The 18,859-nt window shown below is 42.2% G+C and overlaps 1 long non-coding RNA gene across 1 annotated transcript; it reads left to right on the plus strand.

Moving 5' to 3' along the window:
- The first annotated feature begins 1,944 nt into the window (after window positions 1-1,944).
- LOC147312240 (uncharacterized) lies at window positions 1,945-2,887 on the plus strand. Its single transcript, XR_015125014.1, has 3 exons — window positions 1,945-2,075; window positions 2,274-2,360; window positions 2,727-2,887. It is a non-coding gene; the product is annotated as an uncharacterized LOC147312240 (long non-coding RNA).
- The last annotated feature ends 15,972 nt before the right edge of the window (window positions 2,888-18,859 follow it).

Raw genomic sequence — 18,859 nt, forward strand, 5'->3', positions numbered from 1 at the left:
ATGAAATTATTCAAAAAAGATGAATATAGTGCAGCACTAAAAACCTCCCTGTGATTGCTTCGGTTGATAGCAGGTTTCTGCCATCACCAATAGTTTGCATTAGAAAGGTCGGCTAACTTGCAAACGTCTATTCACCGAGCTGTACTGAAACTGTGAAAAGTAGAAGAGAAATCGGAAACAGAAACTGTTCTAAATAATAAATGCTGTCCCTGTTAAAACATGTTCGCAGCAGTGGTTAGATCCAGTTTCTGGTCTAAAGACTAAGTGACGAGTGTTTGCAGCCAGTTTGGTGTCTCCATGTTAAGTATGGGCGGCTATAGTAACCTGCTTTTGGTGCAGAGCTCTCTTTGCAACCAGTTTCACCCAGTAACAGCCAGCAGCCTCTTGCAACTACTTGCCAGGTAGCCTTTTTCTCACTTTGTTGCTTCCTCTTGTTTTGGCACACCCCTGTTGTAAATTGCAAATACCTGATGACACTGACACACAGCCTGCATAAAAAACGTGCTCCGGGACCTTAATTACAAGAAACAAGAAGCTTGAAAAGCCTGTCCCATTTTATGCATCTATGTCCAGCTGTAATATGTTTGATATGAATATGCGACTGTCCATCGCCCTGTGAGTAACGTCTTCTGTAAATAAGCTATAGTAAAGATTATCCCCATCATCAACCTGTTTTTCTAATGTCTCCGCACTCTCAAGGACGAAGGAGGAAGTTAATAAGACTCATTTAGCACAATGCAGGAATTGAAGGCTCACCAGAATGCAAAGATAATGAGATAATAAGGTTGCTTTGCAGTAGATAAACATCCAGTAAATATCACTGGCTGTCACAGGTGTTTAATCAGCACTCATCAACATTCACAATGCAAAGGGGCCGTCCTTAGGAATTTAAAGAAGGGTAAAAGATGTGGCTGCTGGTAAACTAAAGCACTGCAGCTACAAATCTATCCACCTATAAACCTGCACTCATGACTCTAATGTATGATGCTAATGTAGGCAAGTTTCTTCTTTGTCCTGCTGGAAATCTGTGAGACGTGCTGTGACGCTGGACCGGCGCCGGTGTTTGTTCATCAAGCGGAAATAAGAAAGCTCTTTTTTAGTCTTGGCAACTGGACTCGACTGATGTCAGGAGCATAATGTGGTAGTCATTATCCAAAGGCTAAACACACACGCCTGCATCAGATCAATTACAGATGACTTTGATTTGTTTGCTTATTTCTCAAATGTGCGTCCTGTCGTGTTGTGATGTGACTGATTTATACACAAAAAGGTGCAGATTGCACTTGGCAGTGGTGGATTTATGTATTTGGATTGGAAACCAGAGCAGTTAGAGAATAGCTGTGACTGCAGGTTGGTAAGTTTAGCTTTTCTGCTGCTTTGCACGTTGACAACTTGAATTTAGATTCATCGCTCAACACGAGAAAAAATTATACCGGACCGACCGAACCACCCCCACCTGGCTGAGCAGCGCCGGAGCAACGTATCGAGCAGTCAGCTCTTATCCAGTCAATAGATTTTTAGCAACTGTGGCTATGCTTGTCAGCTTTAGCTGATTTCCTGACATATTTCCTCAGTGTCTCCTGGCTCATCTACAGTTGTCAGTTCTCCAGACGTGGCTGTTGAAGCCATGCCCCTGGCCGTTCATTTAATTCCCAGTACAGCGTGTCTATTTTTTTCTTACCTGGACTGGAGCCAGTCCTGTCAGTCCTGATGTCTTCATTGCCCAGAGTGGCTCTGTCTATCTGGCTCAGGCCTCGGTGCATTACATTTCCCCCGTCTCCCTCTGTCCCTCTGCTTTCGAGTCTCTGACCTCTCTTTATTTCACTCTCGGTCTCCCTCTCCTCTTCTATTCAATCTTTTCCACTTTCTTAGCTCTATTTTGACAGTCAGCCTCTCTTGCACAACCCTATTCTTTTTGAACTCTTGCAGCACTCCCAGCTGTGGCCCGGCAGCGCCGCAGCAGTGCCACGTCGGGCCCTGTCAGACATATGGAGAACGCAGTGGACCAAAAGCTGGGTCACTTCAGCTGCAGAGCGCCAGCGACGCATAACAAATAAAGATGTTATGGAGCTAAGGTAAATTTGTCACAAGTGACATAAAACACTCGCTCTGGCACCTGGGATGAAATAGGTTGTTTTCTATAAAGATCACACTCAGTCATTTTCAGCCTCAGCTTCTCTGTATTCTCTCTCAGAATAGCAAAGCTGATGCAAATCAATAAAGTAATTTTCCCCCAGACTTGTCGTAATTAACAATCTGCCACGTGTGCTCAGGGGAACTGCGGCATTTGAATAGAAGCGACTTCCAGCTGCTGTGATTTAAGAAGTTTAAGACAGGAAGGCGAGAGGAGCTCTCTATGAGTAAGCATTTCACTAATGCGTTTATCATCTGTGTCCTTACAACTGATCTAAGCTGACATTGTGCTAACGTTTCTATTTAAGTGGAACTTTTCTCCTCAAGAGTCCTTTACTCTTACGAATTAATTTGCTCCAGGTAATCAAAAACGATGCCGGGTTATCGTTCTGCTGGCTAGTTTTTAAAAAGGAACAATAGAAGGAAAAAATCAATTTTTCTGATTTTAAGTTTCAAATTAGAACGAATGCTATAATTTTTTAAATACTGACATGACGGCAGAGGGATTGAATATGATTGTTAACGCACTTCTGGTAAAAAATATAAAACAGTATAGAGACTAACGTATTTCTACCTGTATATATTCCCTCAAGGGGTGCAAAAGGAATCTCCGGGGTTGAAAATCTGCAGTTCCTCTAATGACCACTTGAGGCCGACTCCAAAACTGAGTAAATCCACACCAGCTTCTATGTCACAACGCCTGCTTCACACTGTGGATTCATTGTAGCCGACTGGAGTCACTGAAGTGGAACGTTTGTCCACGCTGGTGTTGAGTTAATCTGAAAAATCTGCCTGCTAAATAAATCAGTGTTTCATGTTTAATTAGTAACATTATAGTATTTTGTTAGCTTTTATTTGGCACAAATAAGTCTAAAAACAACCAGCGCATGTGTGTGAATGATTATATTTATAGTCAGTAAGCTAACGTCTAAGTCTTCTAGTTTCACTACTTTTTTCTGCTGGTTAGGATTATGCATTTAATCAGTTTGAACTGGTGGCACAGTGGTTAGCACTGTTGCCTCACAGCAAGACGGTCCTGAGTTTAATTCCACCATCAGGCCGGCTTCTTTCTGTGTGGAGTTTGCATGTTTTCTCTTCGGGTACTCCGGCTTCCTCCCAAAGACATGCAGTTAGTGGGGTTAGGTTAATTGGTAACTCCAAATTGCCCATAGGTGCGAATGGTTGCCTGGTTGACTGGTGACCTGTCCGGGGTGTACCCTGCCTCCCGGGACAGCTGGGACAGGCCCTCCTGTGACTCTGACAAGGACAGTAGGAAGAGGATGGATCATCAGTTTAATCCAAATAAGATAATGTAGATTAAAATATAGCTTTGTAAGTTTCACCTTGGGGATAACTAAAGTATGTATCTATCCTACACCGTGCACGTTAGATAATGATGTATATCTATGCTTGCTATAATCAGCTGGTATGACCTCCAGGCTAATGACGTATTGTGTGGATCTTTTGAAATAGCAGCAGCTTTGACAAAACGTCAGTACTTAATTCCCAGCAAAGAGAACAAGCTTCTTCTTTATGCATTTGCTATATTTCACAAAATAAATGAATAGAAATTAAATGAATTCTTTACTCAAGGTCTGCTGGTTAGTTTCCTTTCTTCTTCTCTTAAATGTAATGATGTAATAATGAATAATGAAGCATGCATTATGGCCACGAGTTCAATGACAAGTTAGCAGGTGGATGCATCCGTGAGGTTTTGTCCACTGCTGTCTAAGGCCACGTCCACGTGTTGAGCTCATTGTGCTTCAGCAGTTTAAATAAAGACACGTCTGCATGTATACAAATGGATTTCTGATTTAAGATGATATTTATCAGGATACAAAAGAGTTTTGTGTTGTGGTTAAACAGAAGATAAATGAAGTTTCTTGCATACAAACTGACACCATTTCAGTGTTTCTGGATGTCTTTAGACGTTTCAGCACACTGTTATCTAAATGCTGCATTAGAGGCTTCTCAACTGTGCCATCAATTGTATTGCGGAGAGAAACGCTCTTCACAATCACAGGCAGCCTGCAGCGTTTAAGTTTTGGAATTAATGAAGGGAAGTTTTATTGACGTGTAATCAGCGTAATTATCCCGAAGAAGGCAAAGTGAATTCTAATCACTGCCAGTGCAACTTTTTCCAGATGATCACCTTCACTTCCTTACAAAACAGCCTCTCGTCTCAGACTCATCGTTCAAGAAAGACAGCTCTCCATTGATGAGGAATAAGTGGCCAGCAAACAGCGGCGGCATTACCGGCGTGCCGCATACATACAGAACACTCGCTGTGTGTTAAGTACGCTCCTCGCCTGAAATACACTGATGAGGTGAATCCAGGAAAAAAGCTATTATCCCTCCGATTTGCTGGATTAAATCCACACCACTCAACACGCAGGAAGAGGTAATGAAGACAAGCGAGAGGAAGGATTGCGTCGCCTTTCGGCAACTCTGGGGGAGAAAGTGGGGCGGTTTGATTCAATAACAGGAATATGCTGTAAATATAATGTACATTCATGTGCAGGTAACCCCAATAACTGGATATGCACTCAGCTGAGCATTTATGGGAGATTTTGAGATGATGTGTGAAATAGAAGTTCCATAAAAGTGGCCGGTGTGGGTGATCCGTCACATTTATGTTAGTCTGCGTATTTCTATCCCGGTCACCACAACAGCTCCAGACGCACAAAGCCACTTCTGGGGGAAGTGATTGTGTTAAAACCCATTTGTTTATGGGGACGACAGTGCGCACGACGCAACGGCGTGGTCTCACTGAGAGTTCTCCGGCTATGAAATCTGAAGCGAGACTTTTCTGCTGAGCCGTGTGGCAGAAAGTAGTTCTTTCAAACTTGACTTCACTGAATTTACTTTCTTTTCCTCACCTGCTTCTGTCTTCTGGCTTCTTTTTTGTTTCGTTCTTGAGCGTCATGAGTCAGGGTGACTGCTGATTGGCAGCATGATGGGGCAGAATACGACCATTAGAAGAGATGAGATCTGACTGTCCCCACACTTGATGCCTCACTGTACACTTTTTTTCTTCTTTTTGCCAAGAAAGCAACAAACAACAAACAGACTCACTAAGACCAGGCAACCGGGCCAACATATAAACAAGATAAACAATGTCTCCGGGGTAAGCGAGAGGAGCAAAGGATGCAGGGGAGCTCTGTGCTCCGATCGATGCCATACATACTGCATGAGTTCCCTAAGAACTATGGGTGGAAGTTGTTCACTTCTATACAGGCAGTTCAGGCAAAGACAGCGCTGCACTATTATTGAGATGAGGTAAAACTATAAGAAGCAATGAGTGCGTGCATGAGCGAGAGAGAGAGAGCGGTCCTGTTCTCAGATAATAAAACGCTGGGATCGATCCGCAGGCTCAGCCAAGCAAAGGCCGGGGACACGTCTGCTTTAAGTGGGAAAATAAAGAAGGAAAACCAAAACATTTGGATTACGTCGTCATATCCCTCCATAGAGCTTTGATTCTCTCAAATAAACACCCGTAAACCCCGGCTATACCCGAGCTCTCAGCGGAAATTAAAAAACAAAATTGGCTTCATAAATATTAATCTGTGTAAGGCAGAGGTTGTGCCCTTCACGATTATTCATGCTCTCTGGTCACATTCGTCAAGAGTAAACAGTCCTCCTGTTTACCTAATGCTGAACATTTGGTAGGTGAGTGGGCATAATTGATGCCTTCATACTCTATTCTGGAGGATGTAATTAAACATGGTCTGCTATAGCAGACATTCATCTCTTTCTTCACTTCCTTTTGCCACACACACACACACACACACACACACACACACACACACACACACACACACACACTCATCAGACTAACATGCAGAGCACACTTCTGCACGATTGCACTCTCATCCATTTCTTCAACAGCAGTGCCTCGATTCACTCGAAATTAAAGGCAGCGAGCAAGTTAATTTCACAGCTTTTTGGCATGTTATCAACTCTCCTGCAGCTCTAACTGTGGCCTCTGCCTTAGTGTCTTGGTTTTTTTAGGCGTGGGCGGGGTAATGTATGATTAACTTCTCGCTTAAGTGTGACGGAATCATCAGCACGCAGAAAATAAGCCAATAAGACGTTTTTTATGCCTGTGCATCATTGCCTGTGAAGCACTGATGACAAATGTCTGGGGAAATCTTTTATTAAGGCGTGGCCTTCAACATTTTAAATAGTCCACACATACATAGAGAAAAATGTTTGCGTCAGTTGGTTTGGGATGTTTACAGCCCTGCACTCGTCTCCGTCCAAGATCTCAACCAAATCCTGGGCTCTTTTCCTTCTTTTTCTTTCCCATTTTGTTTTTTTGTTTTGCTCGGTAAACCACACTGCATATATTTCAGCTGAAGCCTGTGATGTTTTGGTGCAGGAATGCCTGAGACCGGCAGGATGTACTACCAACAGAAATTCCTTTGACCACTCTAGTTTCTGGATTACACTAAAATATGTCCAAATTGCTGGATACAGTTTCTGTTTCTGCTTTGTCTGTAGGGCGTCCAGCCCTGAAGGCAACTTAATATACACTTTCTGTCATTTACAGCATTACACAGACAGACATTAAACTTCAGGTAACGAGTTCCATCTTTGTTCTTGTCTCCATCCAGTAATGTGAGCTTAGCTTCAGGCTTCAGAGTGATTGTCTCAGGCCAACACCTTCTCACTCCATAAGCGTAATATTTTACGCTGGGTGACAAATCGTGAACATTTTACGCTTTCGGGTACCCAACACGTTCCTAAATGACGACATTGGAAAAACGAGAACACGTGACAACCGTTTGGACTCAATCTACACATGTTCGTTCATTTTCTTAAAATCGCTTTGGAGAACACTATTTTACGACATTTAACTGCTGGTTAGGGGTAGGGTTAAGTTTAGGGGGCTGGAACATCATTCCACTGCTTTCCACTGCCAGCAGTGACCACAGACTGCACCTCTGTGGAATTTAATGGCAGCACCATGCTGGAGCAGGTACGGGTGTAAGCATGACTGTGTGGCACAGACCTACACAACCATCATTGTTTTCTTCTCTTAATCATCAGCTATACCTGCCATTAGTAACTGCATTTATCCAGCGTAGCGTATCAGTACGTATCAGTAACATACCAGTATCAACGAGTGCTGAAAAAAAATCAGTATACTCTTACATTATGCATAACCCTATTCTGCATGCACAGCCATTTCTGCTGAAGCATCCTTGAACAAGCAAGACACCCTTGAAGTTCCAAGTACCTTCCCTTTACTGCCAAACTGCCGCTAGTGAAGTGTACACAAATTTACTGTGTCTCAGCGCATTAGAAGAATTAGGTCCTGGCAACATTGTGTGTAATGTGATGATTTTACGGCAATATATCTTAGAGTGCATGTCTCTGTGTGTGTGTGCATGGATCACTGAATCTAAGACATTTTTGCATTACATTTACCTGCATTTGTCTTTGTCCACCTGTCAGTTCAGTTGTCAGAGCAATGAAACAGGGGCTAAGCTAAGCTGGCTGGACCCCGGGGAGCTGCTGGCCTACCTGTAGACAGCCACGTCAGATTTTATTCCCTGCTCTGCAACACAATCATACAGTGAGAGAGGGCGAGGGAGCGCCATCAGTGGAATACTGATGCAGGAAGAGGCCAGGGCATCGACAAGCTCACAGAGGCTCGAGGAACATCGAGGCCAAGGGATGAATTCTTAAAGATGCATTTTGCAGGACTTGGAGGAATGTAGCTGGAGGAATCACACGAACTGCAAGGAACGCAGGAGGTCGGCGTGAGTTTGTAGGAGGCTGCTCCCAACGAGGTTAAAGGGGAGATAATTAAGAGTGATCTTTCAGCTGCTGGGTTTTTTTTTGCAAAAGTTGAACTTTCAAAAAGAAAAACCAGCTGGAACTTAGTGAAAAGTTTGGAGGCAACAGTTTGCAAGGTCAGTGAAAAGAGTCTGTGACACTGTAATGTACATGATGACAATATAAAAGCTGCAATGCAACAAATGCAACATTTCACAGATACAGATAATATCCTCCTTCTGTAGCTTAAACCTGTTGGCTAGCTGTTTCTTGCTCTCTGGTAACTTTGACAAGAGAAACATGATCACTAACATGTTAGAGAAAAGCATGTAGAGTCCCGCTCTTCCCTAATGAGTTGCGATAGATTGCTGCCCCTCCCAGAGCCTCGTACAGGAAGTTTCCTTCCATTAAAAAAAGGAGCTTTTCCTTCCCACTGTCGCCAAGTGCTTGCTCAGGGGGTTGTGTGATTGTTGGGCTTCCTTTCTGTCTTATAATATGAAATGATTTGAGCCGATTGTTGTTTTGTGGCGTTACATAAATAAAACTGAACTTTACCTGAAGAAGCATGTACACGTGCAAACAGCAATTCACACAGCATAGCGAATGTCTCTACAGGCCTCTTTGCTCTTTTTTATATTTTAGTTCACATGAATCTCAACAGACTGTCAGCTGATTACATCAAATTGTCTCATTCTCTCAGTGCTCACATAAAAGTCATTAATTTCCATCTAGATCCCAGGAAAGCTCTCCTCTGTACTTATTCCTGTTCTCTTTTTCGGACAGACAACAGACTGATTAAGAAATTTCGACTTTGACGTAAATATAAGCGTATTTAAAGTTTCAGCTCAAAATACCACCGAGATGCTTTCTTCCCTGCCATGCCTGAATAACCCTGGTTCTGAGCTCTTTTCCAAACAGTCTGTTTCAGTGTCTGTTGATGTAAATGGAACTGGAACCAGTGACAGACAGAAGCTGCCAATGGGAGCAGCGCAGCACAGTCGTCACAGATGAAGGCCTGAATCAGACAGTCTCGCCTAAGCTTTGGTTGACTTCTGTTTACCCGGAAACTAAATTCTTCTTTTTGAACAATCCCACTTTTCATTCTGTGAACAACAACAAACCCTTTGTGTTTCACCTTTTGGCTGCAATTAAAATTGTTTCTTTTACATTTCTAACCTGATTAAAATGACTTCCCCATTAAACCCATTTTTGATGACATGACTGATAAGTGACAGTAACAGGATGTACATGCATGAGTATAAGCCTAATCAACTTCACTGTTTTGTTCGGACAATCTGCATCTGTTTCCCGTGATGGAATAATAAGGACTGAGAATCACATGTCGACGGTAAGATTTTGTTTGGTTATCAAAAACAGTTTAAAGTTCTTAAGAAACAGGAAAAGGCTCAACAAGGAGCCGACACAGGACCTGAGAAACACATATGGACCTTCATCCATCTGCTGTTTGCTGAAGCGTCATCATAATTTGAGCCACCATGCAACACCATTTGGAAAGCACCTGATTACAAAAACAACACCAGTGCAGTAAAGGCAACCCCTCACCCCCCCAGTGTAACACTGTCATCATGGACTGGCCTCCCCACTGCCAGGACCTCAACGTTAGTGAAGCAATGTTGAATCCTCTTGATAGAAGAGAAGCAGAAAAAAGCAGCTGACAAAGAAGAAAAGCTTGGAAATGATGTCAGCACGTGCAGAAAGTTGAGTAATCACTCAACAAGTGGGCCTGAGTGGAGACATTAAAACATCCATGCAGCATGAAAGCTGCTCATGGCTGACGGACCAACAGCAGCACATGGGAGAGTGGTCCACAGACCAGATGTACCACATGCTGTGAACAGCGGCTCCATCTGACAGCAGCACACAGGCCATCCTTGAACACGCTGCAGTACTGGAGCATAAATCCCAATATTCAGGCCTATTTCCCATTTTTGGTGTAAAATGTAAATAAATGAGGGGCGGCTGAAGACTTGAGGGAAGGAAGGGCACATAGCCTCTAGAGAGCCCTGTGACCATCTGAGCACTGCTGCTGGTTTACCTTTAGTCCCCTCCTTTTGAAACTTTTTGCATTATATCTCGAATGTATTGAAATGTTACACAGAGGCATCACTGCGGGGTGAAGAATATTAGGAAAAGACTTGTGGCTAGAAAGAAGGTTTAGTTCAGATGCAGGCGGACATCTGGGAGCCTGCGAAGAGAAACTGAATAAGAGGCGCTCCCTCCTCTCCGTACAGCTGATATTAATAAGCCCCATTTGCTCCTAAAGAGCTGTTCAGAAGCCAAAAAGCAGACGTGTGGTTACACTGGCAGCTCCAAAACTTTCACATGTATAACTGTGCAACTGAGAGGCAGATGGAAAAAGGTAAGTCGTGCTGGAAAATCCTCCCTGAATAAATAAACATTTAAAAAACACTGTTAATTTTTGCTCCAAGAATCTGTTTATGTCTGCTGTTTCAGGTTATTGGAGAAGTTCATGCAGAGACTACAGAGCAGCCAAAGCACTGCGAGCATTTTAGCTGATTTACAGTATTATTCCCATCTAATAGCTGGCTTAAAATGCTAATCATGCATGCTAATTCCTAGCTTAGTGTGCCTATGGATTAGAGGCCTGTGTAATGTACAGTTAATCCCATATACACTGCACTGAAAATCCGCCTTAAAGCGTTTCTCATCATCACAAATTTTCTCTCTAATTATGTCTCCTGAGAGGGGCTCAACTCCCACTTGGACTGAGTTGGTCCACGTTGGATCCTTAGATCCACATTAAAGTGAAAACAGAAAACATGCGCTGGATCAGGCTCTGCTTTTCCATCCAGATCGATAGATTGGACTTGACTGACGCTGTCTTGCATGCTTCGCAGCTCTTAATAGAACTGAATCTTATCAGAGAGCAAAAACATTTCTGTCTTCCCATTATAGCTTTAATCATCAGTTCTACCTCTGCACAGTCACATCCAGTCAACACTCAGTTTCTTTAAACTTCAGTTAAGACATCCAAGAGCAGTTTGGAAAACTGTACCGCTGAAATCAAACGCAATGTGACTTCTCTTCTTTCGGCAAGTGTGTGTTCGTCTGTGCGTTGCTGAAATATTAATAACCTATTAATTATCAGAAAAGTGGGAGACATAGCAGGGAGTGAGACAGAGAGATCGAGGCCACACGGATCTGAAAGAATACAAAGAGAAGGGAAAATGAGGCTGAATTTGGCTTTATACTGTCCATCCCTGGAGATTCTCCTCGCTGCTGATTGTTCTGCCCCTTTCAAAGCATCCACTGTGCTTTCATTACCGACTTCTGCTTATATTTTGATCAAATCTAGAAACAAGCTCCATTAGCACTCTTTTAGGGCTCTTTTCATTATCACACTGCACACTCTTAATACAGCAGCATTAAACTCTTTAACTTATTCACGTCTGATGTCTTTCATTCTGAAGCGACATGAATCCAAATGTCAGAGATTATTATAATACGTTACTATAAAATTATATAAATAAATCCAAATACTATTTCAATATAATGTCATTAAGTGTAATTATATATGATATTGTAGCTGCTGTACAGCTGGGACAGGCTGAAGGAGAAAATGTCCCACATAGCTTTTTCATGTCAGTATGAATGTTGTTGAGTCATAAAATATTGGAAATACACGTCGTCTGCTAGCACAGCTACGACTGACTCTCGGTCCTCTTTTCTCCGCTGCATGCCTCCACCTCCTCCACCTGCTCTCACTACAGGTCACAGTGTCATCTGCAAACGTCACAGCCTCCAGACCCTCACCTGCGTCTCAGCGGGGAAACCAGGGTTAGTGCAGCGAACTCAAACTAGATTAGAAAAAAGACCCAAACAAAAACCAAGTGAAGCAATTTTGATCGTCATGCTTGATGAGACTCTACGAGCCTGTGAGTCAGCTGCTTTCTACAAGGTCTGCGTTCGTATTGTAACACCTACACTGATTTTCCTGAATATTGCCTCCTGCAAAATTACCAAACAACAAAAGCTAAACTGAAATGAGCAAACCCTGGAAACTAACATGAATTAAAAAAAACAATAAACTATACCAACTTGTAAACAGGAAGGACCTCTCGCCCCTCACCTTGCACCCGTCTGCCATTCCTACGGCACACCTCGCCACATGTCCTGCACCGCCCTCACATGCTTCTCCGCCAGTTTCTCTCTTGGCACCCGATCTCGAGCTTTCTCTGGATCCACAAAGACGCCGTGCGACCGCTTCTTCTCTGCACTTCACCATCGGTGCTCTCAAAGCAAACAACCCATTTGTAGCGCTCGAAGCCATACAGCTGCTCGCTGATCATCACCTCTCTCGTTAACCTGGCTTCAGCAACTCTCTCCCACAGCTTCATGCTGTGGCTCATCAACTTTGTCCCTCTGTAGTCGCTGCAGCTCTGCACATCACTCTTGTTCTTGAATGATATTAGAATTTCAATTGCCCAAACAGCTGAGCAGACTCTGTGAACAGGCTGTTAGTACCACTAACCATACAGCCAGGCCAGTTATTCAGCACATAAGTGTGTCATCAGACCACAACCATGACTGAGAGACAAACAGTGTGTACAGACCCGTATGTCAGTCAAAGGGGCTTCAGCCCTAATAACACATAGCCTACAGCTAACAGTAATTTTTATTAGATACAAAAGCAGTTTTCTACCATGTAAGCGTGTGAGCGTGTTTACTTGAAGGACACTTTAACACGAGGCTCCACCTATAAGGCCGTCAGTGCAGTTTTGAGCCCTGGAGGTCGTCTGCTTGGTCCTCTGGTTCAGAGTGTAGACGTGTTTGGACCACCTCAATTTTTTACATTAAAAACAAAGCTCGAGTTCATAAAATATAATTCATCACCTCAGTTTGAACAGGCCGACAGTATGTGGAGCACACAGCTCTTAAAATACTTCCTACCAGTGGACCAGATCTCACAGGACGTGTGGTTCTCCTGCTGGGCTACAACGTGCAGGTGCTAATGAACACAGCCCAGCGAGGGCTAGCACAGTCTCCTGCATGTGCACTATACACTAGTGGTTAAAGTCCTAGAGGTAGTAAAAATATAGCTTTTCTTCCTGACAAATAAATCCTAAGGTGCAATTATATATGTTCTTTTAAAGTTTGCGAAGAAGAAATATGTGAATTTGGAACATAAGGGTCCCAAAAACGTCATTTTGGTGATTCATGGATCACAAAAACTTTTTATGCAAAGTTCAGTTGAATTCAGAGAATGATATGCATGAAAAAAAGATGACTCAAAGAGTTTACAGTGACAACTATAGATGGTAAAAGTTGCAGGTTTATCTTCTTAAATTTATCGTGGCGTGCAGAGTTCTTATGCAAATCTGTGGTCGCGCGGTTTCGAAAGACATTATGGATATGGCCTTGAAATTACCGAGGAACTATTTTGCCAAGAGGGTGCTTCTATTTCACATTCGTGGCACAAAAAATACCTGAAACTGTCAACCTGAGCCAGCAAGATTAATTCTTGCTTCTTTTATTGGGTTCATTAGCCAGTGAAGGCTGAAGCCAAATATGGAAATACTGTACATCTTAGGTTGATACAGTGCATATATAAAGAAGTTGATCATCTCCTGTCCACCTCTGCCCTTTTGCTCCATCTAATTTAAATGATCTCAGCATATTTCTGCAGACGTAGAGTGTATCAGCTGCACAATGTTCATTGATTTATATTCCTGCAGATACTTGAAAACCAGCGGGTGTCCCGTTGCTTGTGTCTTGTATGTCGGTGTTTGAGGGCCAGAATTGAATGTATTGATGCACTGACTTCATCACTAATACATACGCATTTTCTGACATTCCACAGTGGATTTGTCCCAAACTGGCATTCCTGCACAGAGACCGTCGCAGCACAAGTTAGGGTGTTTCTGTACTTTCTGCACACGAGTGTCTTATCTCATCTTGTCTGAGTGATAAACACAGCATTTAGACATCACGTTACATCATTTACATTATAGACCAATAGTCCTTTTTGTATATTTAATGTCCACTATAGTCTTAAAATAGTCTGTATATGAAACAGGATCCTTATCAAAGATTGCTCTTAATCTCCAGATTTGCTTTTTGCCTCTGATGGTGGAAGAAAATATTCCGTCTCCTGCTCAGGTTATCGCTGCTTGCAGAGCTAATCAGGCTGGTAATGATGGCTCTGTGTGTGTTGGTGCACACACGCCTGTTCGAGTGGCCCTTATCTCGTGTCCTCTTGCAGCCTCGTCCATACAGCGCATTAACCGCTCTGCCTTTCTCTAACTTCTACATAATACACGCACATTCAATATGTGCTTGGAATATCAAAAACGCATTGTGAAACACATCTTATCTTTTAAAAGAGCCTGTTTTGTTTGCTCTCTGATAAGTGTAACACAGCGTCCGGCGATTTCCCCCGATGTTTGCTAGGTTCTTTGAGCCTAGCAGCGATCATAAGCTGGTCCCTGCTGACCGCACTGCCTCACTTTACGGAGATTACAAAGCACTGTGCACCACGAAGGTCGCAGAACTGCGTGAGCCGAGCAGGAGTCCACATCAAAATGCAAAATGATGCAAAATATTATAATAGAGATTATAAATAATAAATATTTTCCTTTCTTTATTGATCCCAATATCCACCCCCAGGTGCTGAATGCTAATCCAATACCAGGGTTCTTTCCTTTTGAAATGGAAATTCTGACAAGCCTCTGAGTCGCACTGCTAACGGCTGCGTGAGCTCACGTCAGGCTACAGCTGCACATTTTTCCCATTTCCAACTATTTCTAACTTAAAATGGATTGTTTTTGATTTTAGAAACAGTTTGCCATTTATATCCTTTTACAACTGAGTCTCACTTCATATTCCTCTTATTGTATACAAGGCTGCACTCATTATATGTTCCTCAAAGAATATGTGCGACTGGAGCTAAACTTTAATAATGATTATTTCAGGCTTGTTAAAAGAAGAGTCCACATCACATACAGTAACAATAACACTCATGTCAGGCGTTATATTCGCTGGTATTCTATGGGCTCAAATTGTGGTCATAAATATTTTGTACTTGTAAATCAGGATTTGTATGTATAAAAAGAATTTGTGTGCGGACTTCAAAAAAGCACCCCTCTGACAGCCAAACCCATCTGTTCTCTGATTGGATAGTTAAATTTGTGATTGACATGACATTGGCCAATCAGATCAAAGGAAGAAAAATAGGGTCAACATTCATACTTGTAACTTGAAACTTGAGTGCAGAGTTTCTCACAGATTTTTTGGCTGAGTCCACACACAAATCTTTGTTACACACACACACAAATTACACATACAAATCCTGATTTACAAGTACAAAATATTTATGACCACAATTTGAGCCCATAGTATTCTGCTTATCTTGTGGGGTTTTGTTCAGTCCTGACATATGGAAGCACATGAAGCATCACACAGTTGCTGCTAATTTGTCAGCTGCACATCCATGATTAGACTGTTGCTGTTCCAGCACAGATTGTGACCTGGTGTCTGTGCAGGTCTCACTGTCCTGTTCAAAGTTATTTGAGCTTTATGACATGGATCATTCTCCTGTTGGAAGCATCCGTCAGAAGATGGGCACACTGTGGTCACAAAGGGATGGACGCGGTCGCCAGCAAAGCTCAAATCAAATCAAATCAAATCAAATCAAATCACTTTTATTGTCACATCACATGTGCAGGCACACTGGCACAGCACATGCGAGTGAAATTCTTGTGTGCGAGCCCCACAAGCAACAGAGATGTGCAAACACAACAACACAAACGAGCAAAATACAAGAATGGCCAACCTGAAACTAATAAATATATGTACAATATATAATAGTGTATGCATTTCTGAATGTGTATACTAAATATTTTCCTACGTGTGTGTGTGTGTGTGTATACACATTTTTACAAATTACAGACGCAGCTCATGCTTTTTCCTCCTCGTCCCTGTGATGCATGCACGGTGCAGACGTAAAGGTCAGGTTATTGAGGTATCACGCTGCAACAGAGGAGTGAACATTAACATATCACCCAACACACAAACTGTTTCCTGCAGTTTGTCACTAAATGTGTTTGTGAGTGAAATGTTGCATCACCCAGGAAACATTCGAGTGCAACACTGAGAATGAGCGGAGGAGCTCGTGTTCAAAGACCGGCACTGCTCAACAAGTGAAAGTCTTTATGCTGCAAACTTATATCTTGCATGTAACGTCCTAATTCACTGTAGAGCAGCGGACCGGTTTTTGTCCGACAATATTTTCATGGACCGGCCTTTAAGGTGTCGCGGATAAATAAAACCAGAACCAAAAAAAAAAGAAGATTAATTCATAACACACAGGAAAAGACCTGAGGAAGTCGAGTTAACGATAAAAAAAATGCTAAAAACCCTGAAAACCACGAATTTCAAACCAGAGCCTGAACTCTCGCCACCCGGTAGCAAACGATTCAGGGACCGGGCCCGGGGTTGGAGAGATCCTCATGATGTTTTTGGGAAAAGTCTTGCAAAAGAAACTGAAATGATTTTGTAAACTTGGAAAACTAAAATTAAATTAAAGAGGAAAAATATTCTTAGTTTAGTATCTATTAGTCTGGTAAAAGGCGTTGAAGGACATTTTCATTTAGACTCAGCTGCTCTAACAAGTTGTTTTTATTGTAACACCTGTACTGAAATTGTTGCCTCTGACATCGGCCTGCATGCAGTAATAATAATTAAACTAATTAGACTTAAACAGAGAAACAAACAGAAACGGGATTAAAACAAAAACATTTTCAAGCAATAAAAACTCAAATAGAAAGAAGAAAATCAAGGCTGTGAACTAAAAACTGAAAACACAAACTATAATAAGTCGGTTACTAGATTACATCAAGAGTTGAATTTGTATTTATGGTAAAGATGCTGACACTCACTCTGGCTCTACAGCTTCTGTCGTGCATAAATCTCACAGAAAATTTGTTTCACCTTGTTGAATCCAGCTGATCACAGCCAGCACACAGAAAAATGGACTGGAGCTCACAACACGAGTCATTCTCTTTCATTTTACTCTTTAATGTAACGCTCCCCCTCACACTGCACTACAACACAATCTTAGGGTCTCACCATCTGCAAGATCGCAGTGCTTGTGGGTGTTAAACCCATTTACACAGTTTACCCCTTCTGGTATGAAGTGATGCCTGCAAAGATAATAACCAAGGTTATCTTAGCTTCAGCTTGAAGACATCACTCTTGACAGTAAGGTGTTAGAACCAGGGGGCATGAAACTTGAAAGACGGTGACATTTACCAAAAGGAGAAGGCTGTATTACAATCACGAAGCCTCGAACGACATCACTCATTTTGTAAATAGGAGGAAAATGTCATCACCATAAAACTGCTCGCCGTGTGTTAGAAGTTACAGGTTTCGCTTTTCTTTTCCCCACTGGTTGGATTTGAGTAACTGGTTAATTTTACGAACAGATCACGACTACGATGATTACGAATGCCACGAACCGTGTACGTTACTACTAGGGGTGCAACGATACACAAAATTCACGGTTCGGTTCAATACTTTGGTGTCACGGTTCGATATTTTTTCGATACAAAAAAATGTTCATGCATTTTTAATTTGTCATTTATTAAAATTATATAAAATTATTAAAATTATAAATTATATATTTTAACTCAAAAGTACAGTTTTTAAATTTAACCCTAACCCTTGTGCGTGTTTTTTATTTTGACAGCGAATGCGCACCTGCGGACCACTTATGTGCAGCCCTGGTTATTTAGCTCGTCATATTGCAGCCACAGAAATTATTTTGTCCATGAAACCATAAAGCTGCACTTTCTTTTTGCCTTATAGTCTGATTTGTCATAACTTCTCCGTTTTGTGGTAAGCTTTTCTTTGGCTGTCACTTCTTCACCCTGACCTGTCTTATTTGGCTCAGCAGAACTAAAATATATATCCTGCTGCTTTTACACGCGCACTCACATAAGCTCAGCGATTCTCTGCGCGATCAACCTCTCACATGTTTAAGCTGCGGGAGATTTCACTTGTCATGTTTGCATAGTAAGCTAACGATTAATAAGACGATGTCAGAGGAATTGGTGCACAAATTATCATCACTCACAGATCAGTGCTGTCGCTCTCTATACACAGTTCGCACGATTGCAAAGTGAAAGCAAAAAAACAAGCGCAAATTCAAACGCGACTTCAATATGTCACATATTGACAGTGGCTCACCGATGCCAATGACATAATTACCCAGCTACATTTCTGAAAGAATGCAAAAGCATTGACATATATTTTTCCTTCCTACAATAGCCCGACGGGCAGGGAAGAGATAGATTTTGGTAGCCCGACTGGAAAAATCTCTAGCTCCAGGACGTCGGGCTAGCGATATTGCGAGCCCTGTATCTGATTGAGGAATCACTCATCTTTGGAAAAGAGTTTATTACAGAGAAATGTCTCTTTCCAAAATAAAAGCTATACTATCCGCTTCTTCTGGGCTATATTCTCAGCAGCATAAGGAGAATCATGTGCTAACAGCTGTCTAAATGACTCGGCTAAAGTTAGTAGCATGCTTGTTGTTTTTGTCTTTGCACTAGGATGATGTCGGTGTAAATGTGCAGTCATATTCGTTGTGTTCCCACTAGTGCTTTCAGGTTAATCTCGTTGAAATGACCTTAACGCCACAACACGGCAAATCTCCGTTAACGAGCTACCGCCGATCGCTCCGTGCATGGGGCTAGACGGCCAACACGTTAACGAGCTAACTGCGCTAACACACTAGTTCCCACCCATGTAATTGAGCATTGCATGGCACATCCAACATACTGTTTTACTTTAGTCCATGACTCGCTTACCTTCAGGGTCATACGTCACATGAAAACCAAAATAATTCCAAACGCCAGATCTGAATGAGAGTGGGGGAGGTCCATGTTGTAAGGAGAGCTTA

Source organism: Aulonocara sp. 'chitande type north' Nkhata Bay, linkage group LG15, assembly GCF_057382095.1.
Source record: "Aulonocara sp. 'chitande type north' Nkhata Bay isolate Kocher_YH1m ecotype deep benthic linkage group LG15, A_spYH_male_GT1.1, whole genome shotgun sequence".
In the NCBI taxonomy this organism is placed as follows: domain Eukaryota; kingdom Metazoa; phylum Chordata; class Actinopteri; order Cichliformes; family Cichlidae; genus Aulonocara; species Aulonocara sp. 'chitande type north' Nkhata Bay.